Below are 20478 nucleotides of genomic sequence, written 5' to 3'. Positions count from 1 at the left end.
TGCTCTTTAAGGAATTGGAAAATGATGAAAAGTATGGAAGATGTATGAGATTGAGAAATTTATAGAGATTTAGAAATTCTGGTGTGAGTTGAAATGAATTTGAAGTTGCGTATTTAAAGGAGAGGGAATTCCTGACCGTTGGATGAAAAACAACTAAGCGATGTTCTAAGAAGCGACCGATGGAAAGACTAGCGCTGGCATTTGTCCGACCCACGAGAGATTGGATGACCAATGAGCGATGGAGTCTTTATCGCTCGCTGGAAACTCCATTGTGTGTGCCTAAATGGTATATTTGACATTTTGGCACATACGTTTTCCACTTTCCATACCCCATGGTGGGTGCAAAAGTGGCAAATTCTGGTGTTTGACATGTGCATAGGAATAGGTCTCATGGTGGCAAAATTTGCTAGGCTGTATTAGCTAAGTCATTTTTCTACTGAGCTAAAGATCAATTTTTGCATCTTCATCCAATCCCAAATTGTTTCAATGAATCGAAAAGACAATGGCTCGTACGAATTCTATTTTTGGTCGACGAGTCTAATCATTTTGAATTGTGTACAAAGTCAAATCAGTTGAAATAAATGTTAGCAAAATTCGATAGTAGAATAGAATCGAGCACTAGACCGTGGACCGAGTCAAAATAGTAGAGAAATCAGTTGAAATAAATATTAACAAAAAATTTGTAGCAGAACAGATCCAAACACTAGACCTCATTTTTGAAGTAAATGGGCTCCTACCCAATGTACTCAATCTTGGATCACGGTCTGTCTTAGTCAGGAGCGAGATATTGGTACGATTTTATTTCGGAGAGATTCTCGATGAAATTTCGGTTTCAAAGTTTATACATATCATTTGTGTATCAAATATTTTCACACATTAAACCTGTTAAGTAAGTATAGATGTTTACAAAAAGTAAAATAAAATTGAATATATGAATATTCCACCAATTCAAAAACAAAGTCATTGTTGTACACCGTTGGATCCCACTGCTCGAATAATAACCCTAATTTATATTTTGTTATCCCCAAATCTAATGAATGAATTAACACTAAGGGTTATAATGGTGCCACATATCTATAGGAATGTGTCAATCTTTCTTTGATTTGGGAAAGCAATATTTCCTCCATGCTAATATATATGTTAAAATCTTGGTTTTGAATGAGTCACTCGTATAAATGCGTACTATCTACACAACCTTTCCTAGTTGTCTCTTCTTTCTGACCTCAATATTTTCAATTTCCTCTTTTCTTTGTCTTCTAAAATTTGATCTGAGAATATGTCCTTAGATTCAATCATATAAATATCAGATTTGGCATTTAATTTTTTCAGTTTAGATCCTGGAGTCCCTGTGAATAAATTTTTAAGATATTTAAGATAGAGAAATCGAACGGATGAATAAAAAAATTCTGTATTCCATGAATCTCGGACGATATTTTTGTTAATTTCGGCCGAGTCAACCGAAATTTTCGCATTAAAATCGTCTCTGCGGTATCTGGCTACTTGTTTCGTTCTATGGGAGTAAACGAGAAAATTGTCGATACCTGGACTACTTCGGCCGAGATTAACTACATTGCTCATAACCACTACGCCACCTTGCTTGTTGTTCAGATCTTTTGAAACTAATTTATAATTATAAGATAATAATACATCAATATCAGAAATTTATGATATTTGTTGAATTACTCATATAGTTCAATATTAATTTTAAGTTGGCGTACTATCTAAAAAAAAACTACCATGAATCTTCGGTTTACGATTCAACATAAGAATTGATTCTTAAAAATGAAAAACGAGTCATGATTCAATTCACGATTTAAAAACTTTAGTATAATAATTGGGTTCATCTAAGTATTTGGTTAAAGGAGCCTGAGATCATCAATGAACATAACACTAACATAGAGAATCAATTTAAATTTCGTGAAAAACTGGAAAATAAAACACTAAAAAAATATTTTAAACATCTTGTTAGTGAAGAAAGTTAACACTGGAAGAAAAAAAATAATCACAAAAATTATTTCAGGTTGTAAAATATCTTACCACACATAACTTGGCATTTAAATAGATCAAATAAGAGAGCTCAAAGAACGAGGTGTGAAATTTCTTCGGTTTAATTGAAATGATTGCAAAGTGGAATTCAATTATACGAACAAATAATAAAAACGTAATGACATTAGTTTTCATTATCTTAGTGGTACAATCCAAAATAAATTGACTGATATATTAACTTCTCGAATTAAAAGTGTTATCATGCGAAATTTTTTTGAAATTGCATAGTATATTGCTTTACTTAGTTGCTTTCCAGATAAAAGATTTTAAGACCAAATTACATTGGCTATGTGATGTGCAAGATATTAGTAAAAGTGGAATGAAAATACAAAAATACTTTATGAAAATTTTAAAAGTGAGTGACTCAACAGATCAAGGTTTTTTTGAGAATTTGCAACGTGTATTAAAAGATCTTGATCTAGATGTCGATAGTATTTGAAGAAAAATATATTTTAAATATAATTATAAGAGAAATGTATACACCTAGTGGCTGTTATAACTTTAGTTCAATACTTTTGGATATGAAAGATTTCAAGGTTCAATTACTTCCCACCAGGATTAATGGCAAACCAAATGGAAGTTGATTTTAACTTTGAAGTGAGTATTAGTCGTCGGAAAGAACCTTTTTTTTTTTGAGATTATGAAGGACGAGGATACAAAATAATCGACTAAAAAGTATTTTAGAACTCAATATTTCTTATACCTTACGGACCAAGCTAACATAATATACTATAAGTTTAGTGGTATTAACAGTATAATACACAACCATTAAAGTTGTGGCACTTGTTCAGGAAAGTCGTGTTTTATTTATTGCTACTTCATTACTCATTTCTGATAATTGTTGTATATGTTTGAAAAAGATTTTACTTTTGTCCTTGGTACATTTGTTTGGAAAAGATTTTTGGAGTAGAAAAAATTATTTATGGTGTTATGATTGTTATAATGATGACAGTTCTATGATAATATGAAAAATTTAATGGTTGACACATTCAGAGAAGGTCTTAAGAGATGAATTTTCATAAATATTGTTATTATTATTATTATTATTAAATATTATGGTGAGATATATTGGTTAAGTAAATATACATTTATAAAATATGTGGGTCCAATACCGATGATGCTTTATTGATGATGATGATGGTTTTATGATGTTCAAATCTTAACACTCTCTCTGAATGTGTCACTTGACTTACATGTGTTTGTAGTGTTAGATATATTTTGTTATTAATTTTTGTACTAACATTTATTTGTAGATTAATTTAATAATACATGTGAGTCTAATTTTAATATGGAGATTAACAAAAGTTGAGGTGATCAACAAGATGAATGAGAGAAAATGGCTTTGGAACAGGATTGCAACTACTCATTGAAGGAAACATACGATACCGTACGTTTCATCTCACACTATCAACCTTCATCTTCTCAGTAAATTGCAAAGAAGTTTATATAATTGGGCAGTATCAGAGAATATTCTGATTTTTTTACATATTTATATATTTTTTGATACAACCCCACTTCATTCATATTAGACATGTTAACTAAACAAAATATTCTATGTAGGTTAAGTTGTTTGTGTATTTCATAAGTCAGGTTAAAACCTTCTAATCCATTCTCTTCTATATATGGTATTTAATGGAGAGAAGATGCATATTATCTTCTTTGAGCGATTGAATCTCATTATAAAATTAGTTCCAGGACATTATTGTGGCCTGCTAATTTCTTGTTGGAATCTAGTTTTATTGCTTCTGTCCAATTTTTTTAAGGGCAGGAACAACCGATAAGTTGAATCCATTTTGTAGGTCAACTTTTTGTGGTACAAGTTATTCATAAATATTTTGTTTAATATTTTGCATGAGTTACCTATAAAGATAAATGAAATATATTCTCAGATTAGTGAATGGATTTATCCTTCTGAACTTGTATATTAGTTGATTCTCAGTGGTTGACAAAAAACATGTTAAATGGAATTGTTTTAGTATTCTGCAAATGCATACCATCTAGTGGGGTTTTTTAGTTATATGTTGTAGAAAATATGTGATATAATTGGCCTTGATAGCATCAGTATGTAATTCCAATGATGGTTAGACTGGCAAGTTAAAATAATATTTCTTGTTGGTTAGTTACTTTTTGAGATAGAGGCTCACCTCTAAGCATACTTCCAACTTAAGGAATTTCTCAAAATAACTTACTGCAATTGTCAATATTGGAACTCTTCCGAGAATATCTCAAAGAGTTTATGTTTTAAAGAATTATTCATATGTTTTAAGGAATTTTCATACATCTTCATTAGGCTTACACGCAAGCAAATTATACTCTGACATCTGACCCTGGTAAAAGAAAATTGGATTTCCTCATTTTCATATGCTAGTATTTCCTATATGATAATCTTGAGCAGTTTCACCTCACCAAGCAACAGTTTTTTTTTTTTATAAAATGGAGGTTTTTTCTGGACCAAGGATGTCTATAAAGAAGCTTCAGATGAGACACGCCAGGTAAGTGTATCTTCTTAAACATTCTTCATTAACTGTTTCAAATTTTAACTCATTGCCACTTGGTTCTGTATATTACTATTCTAGTAGAGTTAGAAGATATACCCTTGATTTGGTTTTTGTTAGTTTTTCTTTGTTAACTCATCGGAAAAAGTTATACGGGGATGATACCTTATAATATGCCAGCTCAAATTGGTTCGGAGTTGGGACAATGAGGCTTATATTATGTCATAGGACAAAAATTTAAATTATGCAAATATTTACATTGCTAACTATAGGTTTTTCGAATTCTAGAAAATGAAAAAAAAAGAAGACATTTTTTATTTCATATTGAACTAGGTCATATGCGGGCACATCTGAGATAGAGAGTTTCCCACCTGGCTATGCATTAGATTGGGTTGCACTAATTATGAAGCTTGTGATTAGGCTTCTAATTGTTCAATACAATAGATGATAATGCCCTCACTTGTTGACTTCTCCTTTATATATTTAGTTAACTTGGAGACAGTAGTGTCCCAGACTCAAAATAGAATAGATTGGAAAATAATTTATCAAATCGTAGTGACCCATAAACTGAAAAGTTACTTTTCTAAATCCTATACTGGGTATTATTTCCAAAGGTTTTAAAATGTGTAATTATAAATGACAATTATGCCATAAATGCCCAATTCGTATGAAGCAAAATATGTTGGTTTCCTATTGTTAGAAGATAACCAGTTCAAATTTTGAGATTCTGAAGAAAACGAACTTCATTTTTTTTATCCAATCGACGTTCGATTTTTCTATTTGATTTCAGTCTTAGTTGTACGACTTTGGTGATTCCTAATTTTTTCGATGAAATCAAAATTGTAAGTTCAACACATATCGTAATAACATTTATCGATTGATTTTGGTACAATTTAAATTTTCAATAGTGATTTGATGATGTGTTTATTTGTCAGTTTTTGTATGTAATTTCTCTCGGGGTTAATAATTTGGGTTGACTGAGTTTATTTTAGTTTTATTTTATTTCGAATCACACTTTAAGGTGAAGTTACAATTTTTTTTGAATTGAACTATGAGATGATAACATGGAGCCTATAATTTTAAATTTAACTATAAATTAATCACATTGAGCCTATAATTTTGTATTCAGTTGAATGTAGTATGGTTGTATATGAACAAGTTTTTGTTTTTCCACTATTTTAAAGCATATATGAAGCCAGTTTCATCCGGTGTTAATTACTCATCATGTTTTTATTTTGGTTTTGCTTATGTATTCATCTTAATGCATGCCTTCTTTGTCTTTTCAATTAAAAATGATCTTCAATTTTTATAGTTAATTAAACATGGATGATTCATGGTACATCACAATGTAAACCTGTATATTTACAAAAAGCACAAGTTTTCGGCATGATGTATCTAGTTGCATCCTGTATATTCTGACAAAAACATATTTTCTACAAGATATATTTGGTTTAGTCCTGCAGGTTCTGACAAGATTATATGAAATTATCCGCAAATAACATGAAAGACTAAATTTAATGAAAGTTTCAAATCCACTGACATGCAATTAAGATATATATATATATATATATATATACATAAAAGAATCGTAATTTACAATTTAGATATCATAGATGTATGCAAAAACAAAGTTTTACAAAAAAGAAACAAAACTACATCAGTATCTTTTGTAGTGACGTAGTGCTACACAACTTAATGAAGCGACAAAATATTAGTTATCGTTCTTCTTCCAACAACTACTTTCTCCATTGATGATTTCATATATTACATCTACTCATTTTTGTGCATCATTTTCCTTAGATTTTCTTCTTCTTCTTGGAAAGTGTAACCATTTTCCACACTTTTTGTTTACTGACTTTTCGACAAAGCATAACTTTTCCCCCTCTCACTCTAACTACCAACAAAATCTTTCACTAACCTGCAACCATGTAAACATAAATTTTCACTTAGATTTAATTTCTAATTAGATGCACCCAATAATAACTACAGGATGTTTCTGGTCTTATTCAATGATAAATCTATCAAAAACAATTTTAAATCGTACTTCATTTGGGTCCATGCAATTGCAAACTAATTTGAACTTGGATAAGAACAAATTCAACTAAATTAAAACATGATGATAGCAATTTCATACTAGTACAAAACATGGATGAGAACAATTTTAACTAAACCTAAGATATAATGATACCAGTTTCATACTAGTTTAAACGTGAATGAGAACATATTCAACCAAATCTAAATCAGGATGATACCAGTTTCATATCGGTTTAAACATAAATGAGAACAAATTCAACCAAATTTAAAACAGGATGATACCAGTTTCATACTATTTTAAACATGGACGAAAACATTCAACCAAATCTAAAACAGGATGACACCAGTTTCATACTAGTTTACACATGGATGAGAGAAAATTCAACCTAATGTAAAACAGAATGATACCAGTTTAATACTAATTTAAACATGGATGAGAACAAATTCAACCAAATCTAAAACAGGATGATACATCATACTGGTTCGACTTCTATTGGATGTTTCAAATTGTTGCTTATTGGGTCATTTGACAAACATGTTATAGGAATGTTTAGAAACTCGATTCAAGAATTAATATATGTGGTGGAAAACAAAACCTATATTGCTGAATAAACTTTAAATCTTAGTAATAAAATAATTTAAAATGTTGACAATAACCACAATTATAGAGTTTTAAACCAAATTTTTGGATGTGCAAAAGTCATTGAAGCAAACAGGGATAATTCCATGGGAAAATTTTGTTATAGTTAACAGGCATTTCTGAAAAAGTGGGGGTCTAACAACCACACTCAATATTTCGTTTGGAAATCTGAATAGACAAACTCCAATATACTTTCAAGAGAATCAACTAGACAGTCAGACTCAATCTAGAGAAAAGTATATCAAAGAGTTTTATATCTCTATCTCTCAATTCAATCTGCAATCAGCAAATAGGAATTTGGGCGCCCGATTGAATATAAGATAAATAACTTGAATGGTACCAAAGACCAATGTTCAAGGATCAATCAATTTCAATCAACAACCAAAGGTTAGATTTCCCAATTGATCGATTCAATGCACAACCTGTGATATTTCAACTATATAACAAAATATAATGCGGAAAAGAAATAACACATACACCAGAATTTTGTTAACGAGGAAAACCGCAAATGCAGAAAAACCCCGGGACCTAGTCCAGATTCGAACACCACACTGTATTAAGCCGCTACAGACACTAGACTACTATCGATGAACTTCAGACTAGACTGTAGTTGAACCCTAATCAATCTCACACTGATTCAAAGTACAGTTGCGCTCCTTACGTCTCTTATCCTAGAAGGATACGACGCACTTGATTCTCTTAGCTGATCTCAACCACAACTAAGAGTTGCTACGACCCAATGTCGAAGACTTGATAAACAAATCTTCCTCACACAGAAAAGTCTATAAAATGAATTAATCTGTCTACCATAGAAATACCCAAGAGTTTTTGTTCCGTCTTTTGATAAATCAAGGTGCACAAGAACCAATTGATAAATCGTACTTATATTCCCGAAGAACAGCTTAGTATTATCAATCACCTCACAATAATCTTAATCGTATGGAAGCGAAACAAGATATTATGGAATCACAAACGATGAGACGAAAATGTTTGTGACTTCTTTTTGTCTTTCCTATCAGAGATAAAATCTCGATCAAATCTTAGAGAAGATAGTACTCAATACGATAGAAACATCAAAATCAGAACATGCAACTACAAATAAAATAGTTGGGTCTGGCTTCATAATCCCAATCAAGTCTTCAAGTCGTTAACCTACAAGGTTTCGTGAAAAACCTAAGGTTAAAGGAAAATCGACTCTAGCTTATGAAACTAGTATCACACATGGGGTGTGGGGATTAGGTTTCCCAGTTGCTAGAGTTCATCTTTATATGGTTTTGAAATCAGGGTTTTCAATCTTAGTTACCTTGGTAACAAAGCATTCAATATTCACCGTTATATGAAAACTTGATTAAACCCAAGCTAATATCTTTCAACCTTTAGATCGAACTTAGCTTGTTATACACAAATGAAATGTACCTTCATTTAGGTTTGAGTAACCATACCTAAACGTGTACACCAAGTTGGCTCAACAATAGTTAACCGAAGTTAGACATATGAACACTTCCATATCAACCTTATTCATCTTAATAATAACTCGTTCAAATGACTCAAATGAAACTAGTTAAAGAGTTGTTCAATTACTATATTCTCATAGAAGTATACAAGAGCACAATTGTAGAAAAATCGGTTTGATTCACTTGAATCAACTCATGAACATTATAGCCACGGTTTTCAAATATTGCATTCCTTATTATATAAATGTAATAGTTCATGTACATAACCGATTTTAGAACTTTAACCTTCAAGTAAGCATACAGGTACGCATACTTGAAATACCCGGACTGAGTTTGGGTTACACCAGTACGCGAACGGGTACGCATACCTCAACACTTCCAAACTACAACAGAAAAACTCGGACATGAACCTTACGCTAGTACGCATACGGGTACGCATACTTAGGTTCCCGTTTTTCTCAAACCAACAGGTACGCATACGGGTATGCATACTATGGTTATCGGACATGGATTTACACGTATGCAAGAATTCACAACATGTCACAATCCAATCATGGTTAAAAGGTCCAAATCTTATTTCAATCATTAAAACTTTCTTAGAGGATGAAAATAGCCGCTTTCACACACTATTAGCATCAAAGCGATTTTCAAGTTATTGAAATAATCATAACGAAACATTCCAAGTCTACATAAAATGATTGTATCACACAAACCATGTAAGATGTTACTCGGAAATTTTCACATGATCATCTTTTGACTTTTGTCAAAAATATAAGATGAACTTGGTTGAAACGAAAGCTTACCAACACATATTTCGAGAAATATGTAAGCGAATGAAACTCAGCTCGAAATCTCAAATGTGTATAAATGAAAACCATATAGTAATACGACTTATGTCCTAATATAGGATATAGGGTATAAATAGACTTTTAAAATGATAGATGAGTTTTAGTATCCACATATCTTTTTGTTGATGAAGTTCCACAAGCTCTCCTTAGTAGTTCTTCGTCTTCAATGATAAACCCCGTGAAGTCTAAATCTCAACTACACAATCTATCCTAGTCCGAGACATCTATAAGTAGACTAGAAATCAAGACTTATAGTTTTGATCACTAACATTGACAAATAAGCTTGATATTGCAACTCTTGCGAGTTCGACCTAGCAGTGCTCGAACAATCTCCCCGTTTGTCAATTTCAGTGACATTACTATCAATACATACAGATTACAAAATAAATAAAACTTTGTAGATTCTCATCCAAATTCTTGATCTCCTTGGTTCTTCAACCTTACTCGAAATCTTCGTTACTTCCGAGTACTCCCATGATTCCATATATGTTCAATTCAGCATCATAGTTGTTGAAGATCCGTAGCAATAACAATGAGAACACAATTGCTCTCAATCATTGTTATACAGTGTCATAGTATCATAACACAACATCAAAGTTCAATTGTACCACAACTTTGACAACAATATTATGGTGATAATTATCACTTCTCCTTAGATAATACTTCATCTCACATGAAAACCACTCCCCCTTACATAATGATCCATAAACCATATGTATTTGTAGTATGAAACTACACATTAATTCTCCCCCTTTTTGTCAATATAAATTGGCAAAGGTACGGAAACTAGTGGGATCCTAATGAAATTTCTATGAAGATACTTCATGACCAAAAGAGAACAACATATCAAACTTGTTTAGATGCAATCATATAGCCGAAGCTTAATGCATTCATCAAGGAGTTTATAAAGATACAAGAAAACTCCTACAATATTCCACAGCCGCACTCCCCACAATTATTTGGCAATTAAGTACAAGTTCAAAAAGAACTCTCCCCTATAAAATGTCATTCCCGAAAGAACAACAAGAGCGACCTTACTTTTACAAGAAAATAAGGATTTCTTTGGACATAATCAAATCACATGAGAACATGAATTTTTATCCAAAGTGTTCAATTGAATTAACCACAAGAGAAAATGATTAATTCAATTATACATGCTCAACATAAGAAAACTTACAGAGCAATACATTATATGCACAAAGATGTGGGATTAGGGAAAGACCAATACCACGGAATAATCAAAGATCATTCTATTTTTCATCAATATTTGCACAATGACACAATAGGCTTAACTTTTGTTGTCAAAAGTTCATTCTATCTTTTATCATTACTTTCATAGTGACATATAATAGAGATAACATTTGAGCACATATGGGATAGTCAAGGTTCACGTACGTAAACAACAATATGAAACCATAAAGATTAATACTGCAAAAATCATCTTCCAAATCAACTTTAGAATTTAAACAAATAAATCTAAAAACATTGCAAGATGAAAAACGTTGGCAATAGCTATGTGTACTCACAATAATAGCTATTCCAAACCCTAGTTATACTTCTTAAAACACAAGAATAAATTCTCATAAGTAGTTTCCTAGAGATTGAGACCTCTGAAAATTATTTATCGTCCCCGAACTCCTTGTCGTCAACAACCATGGGAACATAAGGTTCATGGAGAAAGGATTCAATTCCAACAAACCTTCTAGGATGATGATGTCGAACCAGGGCCTTCTGAATTTCATGAGTTCTCAAAATAATAGACTTTATTTGATGAATCTCCTTCCTAGTTTCCTTCAACTCTTCAAGAACCCCAGAAAACTTCTGTGAATTTGAAGGAACAACTCCTGACTTCCTCACATTCCATATGTTTGTTTTCAAAGTTGTAGGTAACATAGATTTATATTTTTCCTTCATGATTGATGGCTTAACAATCATATTAACATATTTTACATCAGAAGACATGATGCTTGGAGTATCTATATGCGTACGAGATTGTGAGAGGAAATGACAATTTAAACTCAACAAGCAGTCTTAAGATAAAACGAGTTTCAAGAGAAGGAAAAAGGAATGTAGGGTTACAGAACCTTTAAACACACAGGTTCACGCACGCACAAATAACAACCCTAAAGAGAGTAGAATTTTCGAGAATAACCCTCTTTTATTATTCAAACAGGGAGGTCCTTCCAATATCAATTAGATATGAAAAGATGGAAGAATTCCAATAAGACACAACTAAAAAGAGAGAAACAAAACTAGTAAAAACAATTCTCTTTTCTTAAAACCTGAGGTGTGCACAATCTTGTCTCTTTTGATCAGGCACATGAGACAAGATGCACCGATCAACACACTCAAGTTGTGCTGGGGTGAACAATAATCTGTCCATCATAACCTTTTCGATAGGAATTCATAGAACCATGTTTCTGAGACACTTTAGACCGTACTCTTCTATCTATTGGTCTAGTTTCTTCTTTAGAAACTAACTTCTTCGGATATGAGATAAATTTACATACCTAAGATGATTTTTGAACAAGTTTGAGCTTGTTTGCTAATCGATTTTCTCTTCATTGAAGTTTGTTGACGTATCTTATTTTGTGTTTGTACTTGAAACACTTTGAAAGTTCATGACCTTTGAGAGAACAATAAGAACATGTCAACATGGAATATGATTCAGACGCCATGGATGTGTAAGCTGCTAGACACAAGGTGGAACCTGAAAAATCAGATAGAGACTTTCCAATAGAAAGGTCAATTTCTTCTTCCAGAATAGTTGAGGTTTCTTCTGAAAGAATATCAAGATTGATGTATGTATTGCTACACTTATCAAAATCAATATTCTCACTAAGAAGTAGGGCTGCACAAGACCCGCCCACGATACCCAAACCCACCCGTACCCGCTAAATCCGTGGGTTTTTAATCCATACCCGCCCGTTGTGGGTGCGGGGTTGGTTATGAAAAAAAAAACCCGCTGTCTGTGGGTGCGAGGTTGGTTTAAGCTAATACCCGCCCATACCCGCCCAAAAAACCCGCAGATTATATACCATTAGATAAAACTAATCCTAGTCGTCCATTATGAAACCCTAATACTAGTAGATAGGATAACTGATAACCCTCATTCACTTTCTACACTCTTCTCTCTGTTCGGCCTCTCCTCTTCTTCCTCCTCAGTTCTCCTTCTTCACCTACGAACGACAATTACCAGAAATCTTCACCAGAAATCGACAACAACAACTTCGAATCTTCACCAGAAATCGACAACAATCGAAAAATCAACAGATTCAACACTTAATCTTCATCTGTGAACTTCCTAGATATGAATATTTTGGGGGTTTTGGTTTTTTTTCTCACTTAATCAAGGAGAATAGAAGTTACTCTAAATACTTGAATATAAAGCGGGTTTAAACCCGTTTAAACCCATACCCGCCCAACCCGTAGCGGGCGGGTAACAAAACCCGCCCGCTGTTTGTGGGTGCGGGGTGGGTTATGAAAAAAAAAAACCGCAGTCTGTGGGTGCGAGGTTGGTTTTAGCTTATACCCGCCCATACCCGCCCATGTGCAGCCCTACTAAGAAGTGCAACACTTGACTTTTTATTTTTATTAGAATCATAGTGATCAGATATTTCATCAAGAGTTGCAGCAAGACCTTTGTTCCTAGTGTATTTTCTACGATTCAGACACTCATTTGCAAAATGACAAAATCCTTTACAGTTAAAGCACTGTGGCATATCCTCGTCATCAGTATCGTATGTATCCCAGTTTTTAGGAGGAACACGATTATGAGTTTTAACTTATGACCTAGGTTTATCTTTGGTGAACCGTTTACTTCTCTTCAAAAGAATATCTCTAAACTGTCTAGTGATCAAAGAGACTGACTTGTCAATATCTTCATCTAATGAATCATTCCCAGAAAGATCATTCTCAGAGATACAAACACTTTTACTTTTGTCAAGTAATTTAGCGTTTTTTTGTGCTTTGAAAGCAACATCCTTTCGGGATTTGGATGTATGCTCATGATCAAAGATCTTTAACTTCCCAACCAGAGTATTTCTGGAAAGAGTTGCGAGGTTGTTTCCTTCAACGATGGAATGCTTCTTACAATCGTCTCTGGCAGGAAACGATCTGATAATTTTCATCACAATATCCCTTTCAGGAATAGTCTTACCCAACGTAAAAGATGCATTAACAATTTCAGACACTTTATGATTAAACTCATGAAATAAATCTTCATCTGGCATACGAAGGTTTTCCAAATCGGAACATAGGTTTTGAAGCTAGCTTCCTTTTCAGAGGTGTTCCCTTCGAATACAGTTTCTAAGATATCCTAGGTTTCTTTAGACTTAGTGCATGTAGTTACATGGTGCTGAAGATCTGGGTAATGGCATGTATGCTAGCATTTAAGCCGTCAGAATTTTGCTTCGCAGCAAGGATTTGTTCTGGACTATATCTACCAATATCCTTGGGTATAGATACATCTCCTTCTATATTAACCGTAGGATCATAGCCATTCACAACACGTACCCATGTTTGAAAATCACGATCTTGAAAAAAAGCACACATAGAAATTTTTCACCACGAGTAGTTTGAGCCATCGAAGACTGGTGGTTCGTTTATGGAGATATAATTTCTTTACATATTCAGATCGCTACAAACACAGACTTATAAGGTCATAACATGTTTTCCTAATCAATCTCACACTGATTCAAGGTACAGTTCCGCTCCTTACGTCTCTGATCCCAGCAGGATACTACGCACTTGATTCCCTTAGCTAATCTCACCCACAACTAAGATTTGCTAGGACCCAATGTCGATGACTTGATAAAAAAACCTGTCTCACACAAAAAGGTCTATAGAATAAATAAATCTGTCTCCCACGGAAATACCCAAGAGTTTTTGTTCCGTCCTTTAATAAATCAAGGTGCACATGAACCAATTGATATACCAGACTTATATTTCCGAAGAACATCCTAGTATTATCAATCACCTTATAATAATCTTAATCGTATGGAAGTGAAACAAGATATTGTGGAATCACAAACAATGAGACGAAGAAGTTTGTGACTTATTTTTATCTTTCCTATCTGAGATTAAATCTTGAGCAAATCTTAGAGAAGATGGTACTCAGTACGATAGAAACAGCAAGATCAGAACACACAACTACAAAGAAAATAGTTGGGTATGGCTTCACAATCCCAATCAAGTCTTCAAGTCGTTAACCTATAGGGTTTCCTGAAAAATCTAAGGTTAAAGGAGAATCGACTCTAGCTTATGCAACTAGTATCACACTGGAGGTGTGGGGATTATGTTTCCCAGTTGCTAGAATTCTCCTTTATATAGTTTTCAAATCAGGGTTTCCAATCTTAGTTACCTTGGTCACAAAGCATTCAATATTCACCGTTATATGAAAACCTGGTTAAACCCAAGCTAATATCTTTCAACTGTTGGATCAAACTTAGCTTGTTATACGCAAATGAAATGTACCTTCATTTAGGTTTGAGTAACCGTACTTAAACGTGTACACCAAGTTGGCCCAACAATAGTTCACCGAAGTTAGCCATATGAACACTTCCACCGAAGTTAGCCATATGTAAGCGAGTGAAACTCAAATCGAAATCTCAAATGTGTATAAATGAAAACCATATCATAATACGACTTATGTCTCAATACAGGAGATAGAGTAGAAATAGACTTTCCAAGTGATAGATAAGTTTCAGTCTTCACATACCTTTTTGTTGATGAAGTTCTACAAGCTCTCCTTAGTAGTTCTTCGTCTTCAATGATGAACCCCGTGAAGTCTAAAGCTCAACTACACAATCTATCCTAGTCCGAGACATCTATAAGTACACTAGAAATCAAGACTTATAGTTTTGATCACTAACATTGACAAACAAGCTTGAGATAGCAACGGTTGCGAGTTCGACCAAGCAGTGCTCTAACAATTTCAAATACTAATTCACAAACTTGTGTGTGAAGGTAATAATTTTATCTGGACGTTTAAAGTAATCAAATATACCTAAACAGGAAAATTGAGACAAAGTAAAATAAAATAGGATGATACCAGATTGTTCCATGTTTAAATTGATGAGTTCAAAAAATAAAATCAAAACGAAAATTAGGGATATGGAACTTACGACAACTCATCTTTTGAAATTGATGGGAGATACAAATTTTCTTAGTTTCAATAAATGAGGGCATTTGAAGAAAAATACTGTCGACGATGTTGTTGTTTTTGTTAGTGGTGGTAGTTGTAGTTCCCGTCAATGATCGATGGTGGTAGTGCATGGTTGTAGTTTCTAATGATAATGGTGATCGATGGTGGTGTTAATGGGTTTTTCTGGTGGAGAAATGATTTTAAAAATGAGGGAGAAAAAATAGAAGATATTATTGGTGGTCTCTATGTGGAATGTAATAGAAAGAAAAAATAAGGGTATCTTCGTCAATTTTAGATTTGATTGATTCCCGTCCATTTCATCGAAATCCATATTTTAGTCGTCCAATATAATCAGGTTATAAGAATATTTGCACATTCGATCCATTTTTTTATATAATATTGGTAGTTTAGTATTTTGTAGTGATTGTTTGTACAACTTCCATTTCAAAAAAGATAGACTTGTTTGAAGGAGTTGTAATTTATCACCTATCTCGAACTTATTGACAAATTTGTCTTAGTGCAATGGTGATAAAAAATTCCTACACTAGCCAAAGAAATGGATACCGAAAGTGATTATCAATTACTTTAGTGCTAAGCATGAAACTGGTCTTACACACCCACTTGCTTTAAATATTCATTTCCAGAATTATTTCTTGGTTTATTTGTGCCCCTACTCATTTGGTTTCAGTCGTGCTAATGTGTTGTCTTGAAATTGTAAGTCAACTATTATCATTATCTGATAAAAAAAAAAGGCCTGCAAAACATGTTGCACCAGACCAGAGACATAAACCCATGTTTCAGAAATTCTAAAGAATTCAGTCTTGCATCTCGAGTCTGTCAGCGTGATAATCAACACGATTCTTCATCAGAGTCATTTTATTTGCTAACTAAAAACTCCTTGTGTGGTTGGTTGTTGTATTTGTCTTTTCCTCCTCTTCTTCTTAAACAGTGTTTGCATTTCTTCTCAGACCCTTCTGCTCTGGCCTCGAAACCTCTCTCCGTTTCTTTCTTCCTGTCTCTTTGAATATTGCAGACCTCTTTGAGTAATAATTGTTAATTTCTAGTTTTTCCATGGTGAGAGAACCACTTCTAGCCTCACAAGTTTTTCAAGATGAAGAAATCCAATGTATACCTCCTCAATCTGTTATAAACCAAGCTGTTTATGAAGATATTGAAGATCCATTTCTTTCTGTCTGTCGTGACTCATCTTCTTCATATAATCGCTATAATATTCAAGATCTAACAAGATCAACATCTGCTCCTGCTGTGCCTATCATGGAAGACTTGAGAAATATTGATCAAACCGTGGAAGTAAAAAGTAAATATGAATCACATTCTATAGTTAAACAAGCGATATTTTTACTGATTATCTATCTACTTTTTGGTGTTACTGTATGTATATTCAATAAGGAGAATTTCTCTGGTATTGAAACTCATCCTGTTGTTGATGCTATTTATTTCTCTATTGTTACCTTGTGTACTGTTGGGTATGGTGATATTGCTCCATTAACACCTGCCACAAAAGTATTTGCTTGTATTTTTGTGTTGATAGGTTTTTGGTTTATAAGTATATTGTTAAGGGGGTTAGTAAATTACGCATTAGATTCACAAGAAAATTTGTTTCTGGCAAGTCAAGTAAACCGTAGCAATGGTTTTTCGGCAAGAAACTACATTTTCGAACAAGAGTGAAGGTTGGATTAACACTTGGTGTTGTCATATTGTGTATTGGGATGGGTGCTGCGGTTTTACATTTTGTTGAGAAGTTTGATGTGCTTGATTCAATTTATCTATCAGTTATGTCTGTTACTACAGTTGGATCCTATGGTGGTAAAGCTTTTAACACAATACAAGGGAGATTATTTGCTTCGTTATGGCTTTTGGTGTCAACTCTCTCGGTTGCTAGAGCATCTTTGTATCTAGCAGAGTTAAGGGTTGATAAAAGGCATAGAAGCATGGAAAAGTGGATTTTGCATAGGCAAATGACAGTTGAAGATTTGGTTGCAGCTGATATCGACAACAAGGGTTCCATCAGGTTTGCCATTTTAATTTCTTATGCTTTTAGTTCACATTGTAGAATATGTTAAAATATTACATGATGCGGGATTTTTTTTTTTTTTTCTTTTCCTGAAGTACTAATTTGTCTACTTTTATGCTTTCAGTAAAGCCGAATTTGTATATACAAACTCAAAGAGATGGGACTGATACAGGAGAAAGATATATTGCTAGTCTGCAACCAGTTTGACAAGATTGACCAAAACAACTCCGGGAAGATAACAACATCCGACTTACTGCAATGATCTCAAGCAGAAAAGGCTATTCCCAGATGGTTACTCAAGTATTTAATTGAAATTCCACAAAAATTAAGAACGTCGTAGGAAGATGTGCTTCTTTTTCGCATTGCTCCAGCCTGTCTATGGACCTAGCATTACGCAATTCAGTCATTTCCTGGTTGCGCTTCCTTTCATAATCAGCATCAGCAGCAACTCCTCTTTGAATAGGTACCAATACCCTGTTTACATTTGAAAATTTGGTATTTTTCTAGTTGAACCTGTAATTTTGATTGTAGATTATCTTTGTAACATTCATAATTAATATAAGGGTTATTGGTATTACCCACCATGACTGCAACTGTAATCTTGATGTTATTTAGAGTAAATTCATAGCCTCAGTTTTCTTAATAGTTGCTCTGCAATTTGAAGTGCCACTTCAAACCGCAGCTTCTACTACTATATCTTCCACATCATTGCAGCATCTATAGCTTCACTGCAAGCCTCTCTCTCTGAAGGAGGTTAGTTAATCCTCAGGCAGTGGCTCCTCCACATAATCATTCTCAAATGCATCAGCTGGAACCTCATGAATCCTCACCCGCGGCTTTGATGGATCCTTAACAAGAACATACTTCCCCTCTTTCAATTTCATGCACAAATCAAATCAAGAAGGATTATATGCAGAAATATGCCTGTTTTGGACCCTCACTTTCGTTTCTAGGCCTGTTTTTTTATTTATTACAAAACTAGGCAAGTTAAACGGATTCCATCCGTTTTTGTTATCTCAGACAATTTATCGCGTTGACTCGTCAATTTATCGTCAATTACTCATGCAGCGATATCTCATGGATGTGGTAAAATTACTGAAATGTCCTTCACACGTGTGTGTCAGTCACATTAGATAAGATGTCCACGTGTCTCGATAAGATGTCCACGTGCCTCTATTTGGAAGCCTAATCTAACTAACACGACATCTCGAGGATTATTAAACGACCATGATAGTACTTCATTGTTATTATCGACAGCGTGGGAAGGAATCTGGAATAAGAGAAGACAGAGAGAGAGAGATCGATTCATTTAGTTTCTTCTTCTCTCTTGTTCTTCAAAGAGGGTTTTTAGTAGAGAGATAAATCAGTGAAACAGTGTTTTGTTAGTTGAGATTCGAAGAACAAATTGAAGATTTCCTGCTGGTGAAGATGCCGAGACGGAAGAAGCGTTCTACAGAGAGGTAAGAAAAAACCGTAATCTGTTGATTAATGTTCGAATTTGTTCTGCTGATAATTTTCTAGGGTTTCTTAATTTCAAAAATGGGTTTTGCTGATAATGATTAGTTGAAATTGATTTCTAGGGTTTTTTTATGGTTTGTGTGATAATTGATTTCTAGGGTTTTTATGGTTCTAGAATTTGTGTGAGATGGGTTTTCCATAATTTGTCTGATATATATTTTGTTGTTCTTAATTGTAGAAAGCAAGTGGTTCAAGAGGTTACAAATGAGATTAAACAAGACATATTTCCAACCAGAGATATTAAGGTGAAGGATCTAATCAACATTGCTATGTGTTTTGAGTTAAAGGGTTTGTCCAGAGAAGATATGGGTATAAATCAGTTAAAGTCTAGGATTAGTCCTATGTTAAGACTAACCAGTAGGGAGACATTGAACCTTCTATGGTATGTTGATCCATGCCTACCATCAAACATCATTAATGATGTAGAGTTTTGGTTTTTCTGGGAAAATGCAATTGAAGATGAACATGGTTGGATTACATTGTATTTGCAAGTGATGCCACTAGATGAGAATGGTGAGATAGATGTATCTCAGGTTACTGCAGATTCAAAGCCTCCTCCACCACATATGACACCTAAAAAGAATGTGACTCCAAAGAAGCCAGTCTCTAAGACTCCACCTAGACCAGTTGGTTCTAGTGGTTCACCACCCAAGACAGTAACAAAGAGATTTAGGGATGGCAAGACAGTAAGAAGAAGTCAAAGAATACCTAGGATCAAGACAAGAATCCTACTAAAGTATACATTGATTTATCTGATGATGAAGATGTTTCTGATGAAGATGTTTATATTCCACAGTTTACTCAACAAACACAAGCTAGTGTAGCTGAAAATAATCCTGTTTTGGAAGCTAGTGTAGTTGAACCTGAAGAATTGACTCAACACAGTAATGCTGGTGGAGCTGAACAAGCTAATGAGATACTTGGATTTAGGGAATATTTCAATCAAGACTTTTGGGGTCAAGCTAAAACATAGGCAGAAGTGGTGGAAGATTTGATTGCAATTGCCCAAGAGTACAAGAAAAGTGATGAGTACGTCCTGCACTTGAAGAATGTAGAAGAAGATGAATGTAATCCTGATGATGAGTATGTCTTGAAAAATATATCAGACAAAGAAAATGAAGAGAAAGATATCAAGAGTTACAATAAGTTTCTACAAAAAGTTGAGAATGGGTATCTTTTAGATGGTACTGCAAGTGAGAGAAGTGATGATGGTGCAAGTGATGATAAGGATGCTGCAAGTGATGGTGATGATGCTGAAAGTGA

General features: G+C 33.8%; 1 pseudogene; it reads left to right on the top strand.

The window, feature by feature from the left end:
- Nucleotides 1-16371: 16371 nt before the first annotated feature.
- On the top strand, nucleotides 16372-18311 carry LOC113353596 (annotated as a pseudogene).
- The last annotated feature ends 2167 nt before the right edge of the window (nucleotides 18312-20478 follow it).

This window comes from Papaver somniferum, chromosome 2 (genome assembly GCF_003573695.1).
Source record: "Papaver somniferum cultivar HN1 chromosome 2, ASM357369v1, whole genome shotgun sequence".
NCBI classification, from domain to species: Eukaryota; Viridiplantae; Streptophyta; class Magnoliopsida; order Ranunculales; family Papaveraceae; genus Papaver; species Papaver somniferum.
The sequence above is the reverse complement of the archived record's forward strand: the minus strand, read 5'-3'. Positions and strand labels throughout refer to the sequence as shown.